General features: G+C 44.7%; 2 non-coding genes across 2 annotated transcripts; both read left to right on the forward strand.

Annotated features, from left to right (window-relative positions):
• The first annotated feature begins 2,766 nt into the window (after positions 1–2,766).
• On the forward strand, positions 2,767–2,838 carry TRNAA-UGC (transfer RNA alanine (anticodon UGC)). The gene has a single exon. It is a non-coding gene; the product is annotated as a tRNA-Ala (tRNA).
• Positions 2,839–3,450: 612 nt separating this feature from the next.
• TRNAK-CUU (transfer RNA lysine (anticodon CUU)) lies at positions 3,451–3,523 on the forward strand. Its single transcript has one exon. It is a non-coding gene; the product is annotated as a tRNA-Lys (tRNA).
• Positions 3,524–12,921: the final 9,398 nt, after the last annotated feature.

The following is a 12,921-nucleotide window of genomic DNA, read 5'->3' on the forward strand; positions in this document are numbered from 1 at the left end:
CTCACACCTCTCTAATTTGTTGTGGTTTCCTAATAGAGCTCTTTTGTGGTTTCCTCATCTCCCGCCTTTGTTCTGTCCTTGAACCTCTCTGTCGCTGCTCTTCCACTTTCTTGGCTTGAAAAGACCCTATCCCTGCTGACTCCACAGTACATGTCTTCAATCCAGGATGCCTGGCCCCACATGCAACTCCCACACATCTCCACTTGTGTGTTGCTTTTTTATTTTTCTAGGGTAACTCTACAAAATCCTGTTTGTTGGCGGACACGTTCACACATACACCAAACAGGCGGAAATAAACAAATACACAGCAACTTCATTGAGGGGAAAAAAAAAAGAAAATTTTTATCTTTAGTCTTTTTAACCATCTCATTAAAACCAACTACTATATAGCACAACCACATACATACACAAAAAAAGTTACTGGGAGGCTTGGAATAAGATTTTTTGTTGTCGTTTTTGCTTTAGTTTTTACAAGTTTTTTTTCTCCCTTGAGATTATTATGAACATGGTCACACCACAAGCAAAGTCAGGAGTGGACAGAATCCTCCAAAAGTTGGTCACTGAGATCATTAAAAATAGCTGACCAGGGCCTCCCCTGGTGGTGCAGGCGGTTCGATCCCGGAGGGTCCCACGTGGCAGGGCGGACCTCTCCTTTCATGCCTGCTGCTCCCCTCAGCAGCGTGTTTGTTCTGTTCCCCGCTCTGTCTCTGGTGAATCCTCTCACCCTCCCGCACATCTGACCTGTACCATGGTTCTTGTGTAAATGAATAAATAAATCTTTAAAAAAAAATAGCTGACCATACCAATATGCACAAAAAAATGTAGATAGAAAGTACAAATGTTACAGGGCAGGGAGAGGGGCACCCCAGACACCACAAACCTGCCTGCTCTAAATAGGTTCTGCCATCCGCCACATCAACACAAAAACATATGAGACTTTAATGGGAAGGAACTTTAATACAATTAGGAAACAATACAGGAAAGACAAAGAATCTAGTTTCTAAATCAAGCACCCAAAGTTACCCGTCCCCTCGTGGGTAAAAGTCCACCCAAGCAGGATTGGCCCAGAGCAAGGCCCCAAAGCCTGTTACAAGTCTAAAGCATCCTCCAGTGGGGACCCACAGAAAAGGATCAGAAACAACCAGACAAGTCTGGGAGGAAAAGATCAAAATCAAGACAAAACCCGCCATTGTTGTCCTCCCCATGAGTCTCACCCACATCTGTGTCAACCAGTCCAGGACCAAAAGGCAAGTGCAGTTTCTTCACGTGTCTCTCAGGTCCATTTGCCTCCTCCAGGTCTCCCTCTGGTTCCATCCTGCTTCCTTCCTTCCTCAGTCTCTTCTGCTGCTTTTCTTCCCTGCTCAGTTTCACCATCCCTGGGGTTGGGCAGGAAACCTGGAACCGCCAGGAACCTCCAGGGCTCCTTCTGGCTCTCCATCCTGCTACCTTCCTTCCTCAGTCTCCTCTGCAGCTTCTTCTCTCTCCCGTCAGCTAGGTACGGGAGGAAACCTGGAATCTCCCCCTTTCCTGGGGACCACCCTGTTACTGCTCCCCTGGGGGTCCAGCCCTTGGCTGCACACAGCGCCCTACACTGTGCTGCTGGGCAGGCGCAGACACCGCCAGATTCTGCTCTTCGTTCTAAGAGCAAAACAACGCAACAAATCTGGTTGTTTCTGAGCCTTTTCTGTGGGTCCCCACTGGAAGATGCTTTAGACTTGGGGCAGGCTTTGGGGCCTTGCTCTGGGCCAATCCTGCTTGGGTGGACTTTTACCCACAAGGGGATGGGTAACTTCGGGTGTTTGAGTTAGAAACTAGATTCTTTGCCTTTCCTGTATTGTTTCCTAATTGTATTAAAGTTCCTTCCCATTAAAGTCTCATATGTTTTTGTGTTGCTGTGGCGGATGGCAGAACCTATTTACAGCAGGCAGGTTTCGGGGTCTGAGGTGGCCCTCTCCCTGCCCTGTAGCAGATTCACTGCGGCCCTTCCCAGAAACGGCCTCCCCTCAGCGTCCTACGGGGAGTCAGGCCTTCACGGCGTCTGCAGGGGCACTTCTGGCCCGCAGCCCCTCGGGAGGCGCCCCCCCACCCCCGCCCCTCGGGAGGCGCCCCCCTCGGACCCCGCCCCTCGGGCTGCTTAAAACCGCGCGCCCGCGCGCCCTCCTGGAGCTGACTCCTTCGGCGCTCGCGAGCTGGGGCTCTGCTCAAGCCTGGAATCCCGGTTTTCTAGAACAGCTCTTGGCACAGAGTGTGCTGCTGGTGAGCTCGTCTTGAATTAAATAAATTCAAACGTGGTTCGAAATTCAGACCGTACAGCGCGGCTCACAGTGACGGGGCCCATCGGCTTCGCCTCAGTCACCGTCCGCCCCGGCATCAACTTTGAGGCTCTGAATTTTAGGCAAAGATTATATAATTTACCACACTCCCCCCCTTTTTTTTTATTTAACAAAAAGTAGCATCCTATATACTGTCTTCCTTACTGTACTTTTTCGGATCACTTTTATTCTGGGCATCGTGCACGGTGGTTTCCGTTTCTGTGCCCACCACCGATCTGAGGTGTTTCTCGGGCTCTTCCCGACACCCGCGCTCTCTCCCCCGCCCCGCGCGGCGGCCAGCGGCGGGCGGCTCGGGGCGCGCGGGGACCCTGGAACAACCCGCCGCGCCGGCGCGAGGTTTTGCCTCTTTAGAGGATCTCCGCGGCCGCCGACACTGCAACGCCCTCCGCGGTGAAATGACTAAGAGAGCAGAGAGAAGACGCTTCCGCCGAGGGGGGATGTAGCTCAGTGGTAGAGCGCATGCTTTGCATGTATGAGGCCCCGGGTTCGATCCCCGGCATCTCCAGGCGAATTGCCTTTTTTTCAACCTGTTTTCGTTCTTTCTAAGCTTTGTATTTTGAGAAGTCGGGCGGAAAACCCAACATTGTGAAGTTTGCACTTGTCAGAAAGGCGCTGGGGCGGCTTCCAATCCATTCCGAGTCTGTGGCATTACCTTTAAGGATTTATTTTACTTATGCATATAAGTGCTGGGGAGGAGGCCAGAGGGGTTTGGAGGGTGAGAGGATTCACCAGACAGGGTGGGGAGCAGAACAGGCAGATCTACTGGAATACGCTGCTGAGGACAGCGGCGGGAGGTCCGCTGCTATGGCGCTACCTTTAAATACCGGCTTAAGAAATCACAGGGTGCGCCAGAGGCGTCTAGATGGGTGTTTTCTCTCTGCGTCGTGTGCTTCGAAGTATAGAAAAGGACTAGATTGCTGATAGAGTGACTAGAAAAGAGAAGGAGGTGGGAGGGAAGGTCAGGCGCTGACAACAAAGTTTGAATCTCCCGGGCTATAAAGAACCCTTTAATAGCCGGTTTATATTTCAACTATTCAATTAATTCAACTTCCAATGTACATTTGGGAGAAGACCTATTGCACCCTGTAGTAAGATCTGTCAGGCAGGTTTCAGAGGTGCCCGGCTAGCTCAGTCGGTAGAGCATGAGACTCTTAATCTCAGGGTCGTGGGTTCGAGCCCCACGTTGGGCGCAAGTTCCATTTTGTTCTAAAATTTCTAAATTGCCCTAAAGAAATAGTTTGTGGATATTAATAGAAATGACTCACAAGAAACAATTGCTTGTATAGTTGGTGTGAGGAAAGGAAAACCAGTTTCAGAAAAGTTCTTATTCAGAATAAGCTTCTTATCTGCTAACAAAATGCTTTTCAAACTTTATTTTAAATACCATTTTTAAGTGTACAGTTCTATGGCTTTAAACACATTTACATTGTTGTGCATCCATCATCATTCGTCTCCAAAACTTTTTCTTCTGCCCCAGCTGGCCCATGATATTAATATTCCATTCTCACCCCCATCCCCATCCTGGACAACCTCCTTTCTTCTTCCTGTTTCTAGGTACCTTATATAAAATGAATCATACAATATTTGTCCTTTTGTGATTCACATCACTTAATGTAATGTCTTCAAATTTCATCCATGTTATGGCATGTGTCAAAATTTCCTTTTCAGACTAGTTACGTTAGATGTACATCTAACAAACAAAAGGTATAATGTATATCTAATAAACAAAAGGTTTTGTTCATTCATCTGTCCATAGAATCTTGAGTTCTTTCCATTTCTTTTGCTATTTATTGAAATGAATGCTGTTATGAACAAAGATGTATAATACCTGTTTGAGTTCCTGTTTTATTTCTGGAGGTAGATAGTCAGGAATGGAATTGATGATCACATGGTATTTCTATATTTTATTTTTTAGAAATCTCCCTACCCTGTTGCACAAAAATTAATTTTAAAACATCTTTTGATTAGGTAATACACTATACTAATAAAAAATTTAACCATATTCAGTGAAAAATGTCTAAATTCCATCTTCCCTCCTTAGGTGACAACATTTATATCTGCATACATATTATTTCAGACTTTTTTTGCGGCAAATGTGTTTTTATTTCCTTCTTTTTTACACAATACTTACAAGTCTATATTTTTAAGATACTTCAATCTCAAATCACAGAAAATATCCTTTTTTCAGTTGCATAAATTTCTGTCGATAAATCAATTTATTTAACACATGACCTACTGATGGATACTTGCATTGTTTCCAACCTCTTATTATTACAATCAATTCTGCAGTTAATAACTCTGTTTTACACTTTACAGCACTGTCATTTTTGCATTTACATCTGCAGGACAAATTTCCACAAGTGAGATTGCAGGGTCAAGGTTTATATGCTATTATAATTCTGGAGAAGTAGATCTAGGATTGGGGCTTCCCTGGTGGTGAAGGGGTTAAGTCTCAGCTCTGCCAAGCTATTGCCAGCCCCACACCTCAAGAGTTTTATCCTCCCCACAGCCCAGCTAACCCATCATGCTCAGCAAACAACTCCAGTCTCCCTCTGCTTTGCACCCTTCAGTTGCACCCTTCAATAGTGTATTTCAGTAGATGTGCCTGTTTTGTTCCCCACTCTGTCTCTGGTGAAGCCTCTCACCCCACCCCCACCGCCCTACCCCCACACCTGGCCTACACCCCAGTTCTTGTATAGATAAATACATAAAAATAAAATAATACAAAAAAAAAAAAAAGAAGTAGTAGATCTAGGATATATTATGCTCCTAAGGGTTGATATTTCCTCCCACTAGCTGTACAGCCCTTTGGGGGTAATGCATTGGGGGTAATGGGCTGTTTTAACTAATGGCTTGTTATTCCACTGCCTTAAACTGCCAGGTTCACTCACTGCCTGTCCTAGGAGATAATACATATTGCACTGCCTACAGGGCACAAACTGGCAGAGAGAGGTGAGGGAGGGGAGGGGAGGGAGGGCAGGAGGGTGGGGAAGAGAAGGGAGGGAAGGGAGAAGCTTTCCTTTTGCCCCTCACAGGAGTGTACTCATTCAAAATAGTCTGATGATCACAGTGACCGTCACATTTATCATTCTAATCCAATTCTGTAGAATAATGTCTTTTCTCTTTTCAGGGCTGTTTTTCATTTGCAAAGCACAATATCATTAGAAAGATCTACTCAGTTATTTCTTCTTTTTTTTCTTTTGTGCATGAGCTGAGGACACAGGAAAAGATGATAAAAAGAGTTTGCTTTACGGTCATGATAATGTTGGGGTTTATGTTATGGGGAATAATCAGGTTGTAGGCCAGAGAAGCAGGGGTAAAAGATTCACCAGAGGCAGACTGGAAACCAGACAAGGCGATTTATTGAAATACACTGCTAAAGAAGCAGCAGGCAAGACAGGAAAGATTTGCCAGTTTTCTTTTTTTTTTCTTTTTTTAAAGATTTATTTATACAAGAAATGGGGTACAGTCAGAGGTGCAGGAGGGTGAGAAAGTTCACCAGAGACAGAGCGGAGAGCAGAGCAGGCAGACAGACTGAAGACACTGCTGAGGGGAGCAGCAGGAGAGGTAGGAGAGGTCCACTGCGCCATGTACGTTTCTCCCTCAAGGGCCAGGAATTGAACCCCCACTGCAGAGGCTGCAGACAGCTTCACAGCTTCACAGTGCAGCACTCAACCCACTGTGCCACTGGGGAGGCCCCAGATTTGCAAGTTTTCAAGAAAAAAAAAAAAAGATTTGCAAGTTTTCTCCCTTGGACAAGAATATTCCAAGCAGATAAAATAAATTTGTATGTGATTTCTATGTGGTCTTGCTGCCATAGAGGCATAATAATTTGTTAGATCAAGTGTGTAGTTTGTGACGTGGTCTACAAAAATGATTAAATATAATTAAAAAATAAATCATCTATCAACTGTCCACTTGATTATTTTCATTTAAAAATCTCACTTGCGGGCCTCCCTGCTGATGCAGGTGTTAAAGACAGCGCTATCAAGCTATCACCAACCACTGGAGCACGAGTTGGATCCCTGGCAGGCCATGGAGCTACCACATATTGTGCCAGCAGACCAGCAGACCACTCTGTCCCACCTGTTGCTCCCCTCAGCAGCGCATTTCAGTAGATTTGCCTGTTCTGCTCCCCGTTATCTCTGGTGAATCCTCTCGCTCTGTCTCTCTGTCTTTCTGTCTCTCTCTCTCTCTCTCACACACACACACACACACACACCACCCCCACACCTCTGGCTTATACCCCAGTTCTTGTATGCATAAATAAATAAATCTTTAAAAATAGAGTAAAATAAGAATCTCACTTGCAAGAGAAAGTGATATCCGGGTTTAATATTTTTATGGCTATTTTCTAACTAGCCTAAAAATATATTCCAGGATCATCTCTTTCTGAAATAGTTGCTAGTTTCCTTTATTGGACTTAAAAAAAATTCTCCCAGGTCTGTGTAGCATTAGAAGAAATGGCTCAACTGTCATCAAATCCTCACCCTGTTAATTTTATTGCTGTTTCTAACATGTCACATCAATTTGAGGGTTCAAGTCACCCAAATAAAAGACAGATCTCAGTCATATCCTGGTGTTCAGAAGAATGTGAACTTTGGGCTAAGGAGGAAGATAAAATGTCAACCAGAGCGATCTAATTCTGGAGGACTGCCTGCAAAGGAGGATCAGCCAAAAAGATGACCCAGAATGACTTGCTCCTCCATTCTGTATCAGGACCAACTGGACTAAAATCACTGGATATTTTGGGAAACCCTCTCTGCTGTCACTTGAGATGTTTGGTGCCTAAGGCCCTTGAGGGGAAAACTTTTGAATGTGGAAAAAAATACATGCCTGTTTTGTGATTACTGTTCAATTTATTGAAATTGTAAATGTTAAAGTTTTAAATTCAACTTACAAATTACTAATATTAATATTGCTATTTTTCTGATAAAGTCAGCAATTTTTTTAAGCAGCAGGAAAAATCCCTTTCACTGGTTCCTTCATTAAGGTTATTAAATGCCATTATCCTGAACATTTAAGCCATTGGTGATGTGGTTATTAGACATTTCAGTCAAAAAGATGACCCACAATGACTTGCTCCTCCATTCTGTATCAGGACCAACTGTATTAAAATCATTGGATATTTTGGGAAACCCTCTCTGCTGTCATTTGAGATTTTGGTGCCTAAGGCCCTTGAGGGGAAAATTTTGATCTAATGGTTATCGGACATTTCAAATAACAATTATAGATTTTTCCACCTGAACTCTCAGAGGCGAAGAGAGGGAGCCATTGATTAGGTGATACAGCTGGAAAACAGAACTCCTTTCTGTACCTCCATTGCTGCAGCTGACTCCTCTTTTAAACAGCAATGCATAGCATTGTTCATTTGCAATACTCCCAAGGAATCTGATGCAGTGAAACAGGACAGGTGTCTCTTTCTGCCCCCTCAGATAAGCATTCCTACCTGCTGCATTTAACAAATTTGTTTTCTTGCAGTTTAAGGAAAAGGAAGGATATCCCTAAGAGGATAATAAGGAAGTTAAACATCAGGTGTTAGCAAAGCAAGCTGGCGCCAACCCAGAATCTCCATATACCTGCATCAAAAGGACATGCTGACCCTTGCCCACTTCCCTTTTGTTTGAGTCCTTTGTATAAATACCCCTGCCCTCTGCCAAAGAGCAGGACAGTGGTCTTTTAGGCAATCTGCTTCCCTCCTCAGTTTGTTGACAAATAAAACTACTTTCCTTCTCTTCAAACTCTGTTTCCTTTTATTAACTGAGGGAAACTGAGTCTGGCGTTCCATGTGAAACTTATGTGCTCATTTATCTGTCCTTAAAAAGTTTGCAGTGAGATCCTACTGTAACTGGAAGACTGGAGTCTGGGCCACCTGTCAACACTGAATGCCAATAAAGTAGAGGCGGGAATTGAATCTTTAAGGTGTGCTATAATCAGACAGCTGGCAATCTGGAAGACAGGGGGTTAACACCTTAAAGAAACTGCCTTAACATTTCATTTCCAGCTGCCTTTTTATAGTGAATTGAATAAAGACAGTTCAGCAGTAAGCAGGTCTTCATTGCTGCCAGGAGGTTGTGATGTCCAGCCCTTGAGCTCCTTATTGCTCTCCTGGATGCCTGGTCTCAGGTTTGTCCCACTGTTCTGAATCTAGTCTTCAGATAGCAGTGGCTCCCCGGCAATCCTCCAGATGTGTCCTTGGGCTGGACAATGAACTCAGGGCAGACAGGCCATAGATAGTATGTGTGTGCAGATTTCCTATGCCAGCTTAGTGTCTCACCGTATCTTCTCCCCCTCCCTAGCCCCTATCATTACAGTGTCACTCACTAGAATGGGAGTCCTCTAAGATTGCAGACTCCACATCCTCCACACATTTTTCTACATACTTGCAAACAAAACAGCAAATGGTGTGGGTAGAACCATCAGAATGCAAAGCCAAAAAGGTTAATTATGGTTCCTTACTTTTCCAGCCCATGGTCTTACCTCTATCCTTGATCCCACTAACTATGCTCCTACTTCAGAGACTTGGAAGTGTCTGCTTCATCTCCCAAAGTTCTCTTTAACAAGATCTTCCAAAGGCTGACTCTTTCCTATCTTACCGACTCAGCTCATTGTCACCCCTTCTGACAAATCTTTCCTGGCTCTTCTGTTCAATACTGCCTGCCCCCATACCCAATCACCCTCAATTTTCTTGAAGTTCTTATCATCTCTGACATTAGTTCTCTGTTTACTTGTTTGTTATTTTAATTGCCCATCAGCAGAGGGGAAGACCCTTGGCCCACCTTTTTCACTACAATGTAAATGAAAGAATAAATGCAGTTTTCTTTCAATAATGGCACATCATTTGTTTGTTGCAAGGATGCAATGAGCTGATAGGTGTTCACTAACACAATGCCTGGTGGATAGTAAGGGCACAATTCATGGCATTTGTAGCTATTAATATTATTTTCTGCAGAGCAACCAAAGAGGAAATGATCAACAGAGTGACTATAGAAGGATAGTCCATGAGAGCTATGATTATAAAGAAAACTGCCAGTGGCACGGGAAGTGATGGAGGTAAAGATAAAACAGGAATAGTGAAAGGACTGGCGCGGTAAAGAGGAGAGCCAGGCCAAGTTTCTGACAGGCAGGAACTTTATTGCACAACCAGGGCGAGGTTCGCAGACCCCCACTGGGTTTCAGAGAAGTGTGCCCCTTGTTGGGGAGAGGTGTCCTTTTACAGGGTGAGGAAAGGTTAGGTGGGAAACTGGGTATGCAGAACCGAGTTGTTTATTTGTTGGGAACCGAAGTTGTTTTTTATTTGTTGGTGGCATTTGGTTGATCGCTATCAGGTCCTGTTTGTGTGGGGTGGAGGCAGCTGAGGCACTGGTGGAATTCCCACTGCAGTTTTAAGGCCCCTCCTTGTGCCTGCAACCTGGGGCCCTCACCAGGCCCCCTGCACCGACCTAATAGTGGAAGAGAAAAAATTGTTGACGTTGACTGATGATTACTTGGGATTTCATACCATTATCATAATACATAATACGTTTTAATGTCCCAATACATTATTCTAATCCTAATAATGGGCTAATACACTTTTATATAAGAAAGCAAATGAAATACAATAACTTTTTAACTGAGAAATTCAATTTTAGGTGCATAATTTTGTACAGTAATGATACTGCAGTTTATTTGAAGAAAAAAGTAAAGAACTGACAGGGGCTAGGGAGGCAGAGAAGATAGGGTGAGACACCTAGCTGGTGTAGTAGGAAATCTGCACACACATATTGTCTATGGCCTGTCTGCTGTGAGAAAATTTTCAGCCCAAGGACACATCTGGAGGAGTGCAGGGAGCCAGTGCTATCTGAAGACCAGACTCAGCACAGTGGGACTAGCAAGAGGCCAGGCATCCAGGAGGGCCTTAAGGAGCTCCCAGGGCCTGGACGTCACAAGCTCCTGGCAGCGGCGAAGGCCCACTTACTGCTGAACCATCATTGTTCAACTCATTACAAAAAGTCAGCTGGAAATGAAATGTTAAGCTGATTTCCTTAGGGTGTAAACCCCCCCCATTAAAGCGCACCTTAAAGATTCAATTCCTGTCTCCACTTTATTGGCATTTGGTGGTGACAGGCAGCCCAAACTCCTGTCTTCTAGCAAATCTACAATTAAATAGAACCCTCTGTGTGAACTCAATTCTTTCTTTCTTTCTTTCTTTCTTTCTTTCTTTCTTTCTTTCTTTCTTTCTTTCTTTCTTTCTTTCTTTCTTTCTTTCTTTCTTTCTTTCTTTCTTTCTCTCTCTCTCTCTCTCTCTCTCTCTCTTTCCCTTCCTCCCTCCCTCCCTCCCTCCCTCCTTCCTTCCTTCCTTCCTTCCTTCCTAAGATTGATTTATTTATGTATACAAAACCTGGGAGACGTCTCCATGGCCAGGGATTGAACTCATGCTATGGTGGCTGTGGACAGCTTCATAGGTTGCATCTAAACCACTCGGGGCCACCAGGGAGGCCCTGAACTCAATACTTCTTTTTTTTAAAAAACAGATTTATTTATACAAGAACTGGGGTACAGGCCAGAAGCACCGGAGGATGAGAGAATTCACCAGAGACAGAGTGGGGAGCAGAACAGGCAGACGGATGGAAGACACTGTTGAGTGGAGTAGTGGGCAAGGCAGGAGAGGTCTGTCGCGCCATGTGGGTATCTACCTGGCTGGCTGAGTATCGAACCCACACTGCAAAGGCTGCAGACAGCTTCACAGTGCAGCGTTCAGCCCGCTGCTGAGCCACCGGGTAGGCCCTGAACTTAATACTTTAAACTATTTACCTAGAGTAATCAGAAATGGGGGAGTCAGGGACTTTGGCACTGCAGTGGAATTCAGATTTTGCTCCTTTCATTTTCTCTTCACTGAAAAAATTGCAAGCTTCCTGAACATTCCCCTGCATCCTAATGAAGTTGTTTTGGAGAGGTGATGGGTTCAGAGAGCCAGGTCCTTGGGTTACCTCTGGGGAAAGTTTCACAAGAGCTCCTCTTTCAGAGGCATGTGGCAAATTTCTCCACACAACAGAGGCATTAGTTATATTCAAAAGGGCAGGCTTATTATAAAAGGGAGAGAAGGGTGAAGAATGCTTGCACAGACACAAGCAGACAGAGAGAGCTGCCCCAAAAGGGACAGGTTTGCTAAAAGAGAGGCCTGCATAGGCACAGGCAGGCAAAGGGAGAAGGTCAAGAAGTGAAGCATCTGCAGAGTCACAGGTGGGCAGAAGGGCTGTTGCCCCTCGCCAGGGCAGAAATTGCACTGACAGAGTCTTCCCTTTGGGAGGGGCTCACTCCTTTGTGGAGTTGTTAACTTTTGTTAACCTAAATATATCTAGGGTATGACTAGTTTGGTTTTTAAGGACCAGTGATTGTCTACAGTGGCCTCCGTCTCCATATCCCCATCTCTAGTCTAGGCCTGGTGATACTCCCATAGCATCTGATACTTGCTATAGAAGTTGGCCTAAGGATCTCTCATTTCTGTAGCTGTTTTAACAACTATGTTAATCACTTCTACTCCCTCCTCCAGCTTTGGCCTGGCATGAGCCAGGTTTCTGGTCTTATAGTGCCTTCTTTCCAAATTTTCTACTTTTAACCTCCATCATTAGGACAGGAAAGATTACAAATGGGTTTGAACCATGAGTAGCTGCTGAGTAACAAGAGTGTTTTTAAATTGTCAGGTATTGCTTAAAGGACAAAAGTTCTCCTTCTGACAAGCAGCTACAGTTTAAACCTCCAAAAGAGATTAATAGTGTTTATTGAAACCAAATGAATCTGTAGCTGTCTAGCCACACTGATAATTTAGCATTAAATGTAACTCCAAAGAAATAGGACTCTCAGCAGACACCAGTGGAGCTTGCTGCCCAGCCCAACTCATTCTTTGGTGTTGCTTTGGCTTTGTTTACTCTTGCCACAAGAAGACATGAGAAGTTTCATGTTAACTGAGGTCCACAAGAAAATGGACCTCAGAGTAACAAGACTAGTGAAGGCCCTGACCCTGCCGTTCCAGAGTTCTGGGGGCAAAGAGGGTCAGCTGGGAGGGACTGCAGGAGATACTTTGACAGTTCAGGGCCTGGGGTGGAGCCTGGGTATGTACTTACTGGGTTAAGTCATCTCAAGTCAGTCAGCAAAGCAGAGGAAAAAAAAAAAAAAAAAGAGGAGGAGGGGAGAGAGATTGGGGATTGGGTGGGTAGGAGAACTCTGGGAGAAATCCCTCAAGTGGTAGAGTTCAGAATCTTCACTCTGTGTTCTTCTGGGTCTCCAAGTTTCATGGCTGGACCCTGACCTTGTTTGATGCAGTGACAAATTTCTTTTCCTGCCCCACTAGATAAGCATCCCTAACAAGTTTGTCTTCTTGCATTCTAAGGAAAAGGAAGGCTATCCCTAAGAAGACAATAAGGAAGTGAAACAGCAGGGGTTAACAAAGCCAGTTGGCACCCAGCCGAAATCTCCATATGCCTACATCAAAAGGACATGCCAGACCCTTCCTAGCTCCCCTTTGCAGACCCTTGCCCATCTCCCTCTTTTGTTAAACTCCTTTGTATAAATACCCCTGCCCTCTGCCAAAGATCAGGACCATGGTCTT

This window comes from Talpa occidentalis, unplaced genomic scaffold (assembly GCF_014898055.3).
Source record: "Talpa occidentalis isolate TD23 unplaced genomic scaffold, MPIMG_talOcc4v2.1 talOcc4.9, whole genome shotgun sequence".
In the NCBI taxonomy this organism is placed as follows: Eukaryota; Metazoa; Chordata; class Mammalia; order Eulipotyphla; family Talpidae; genus Talpa; species Talpa occidentalis.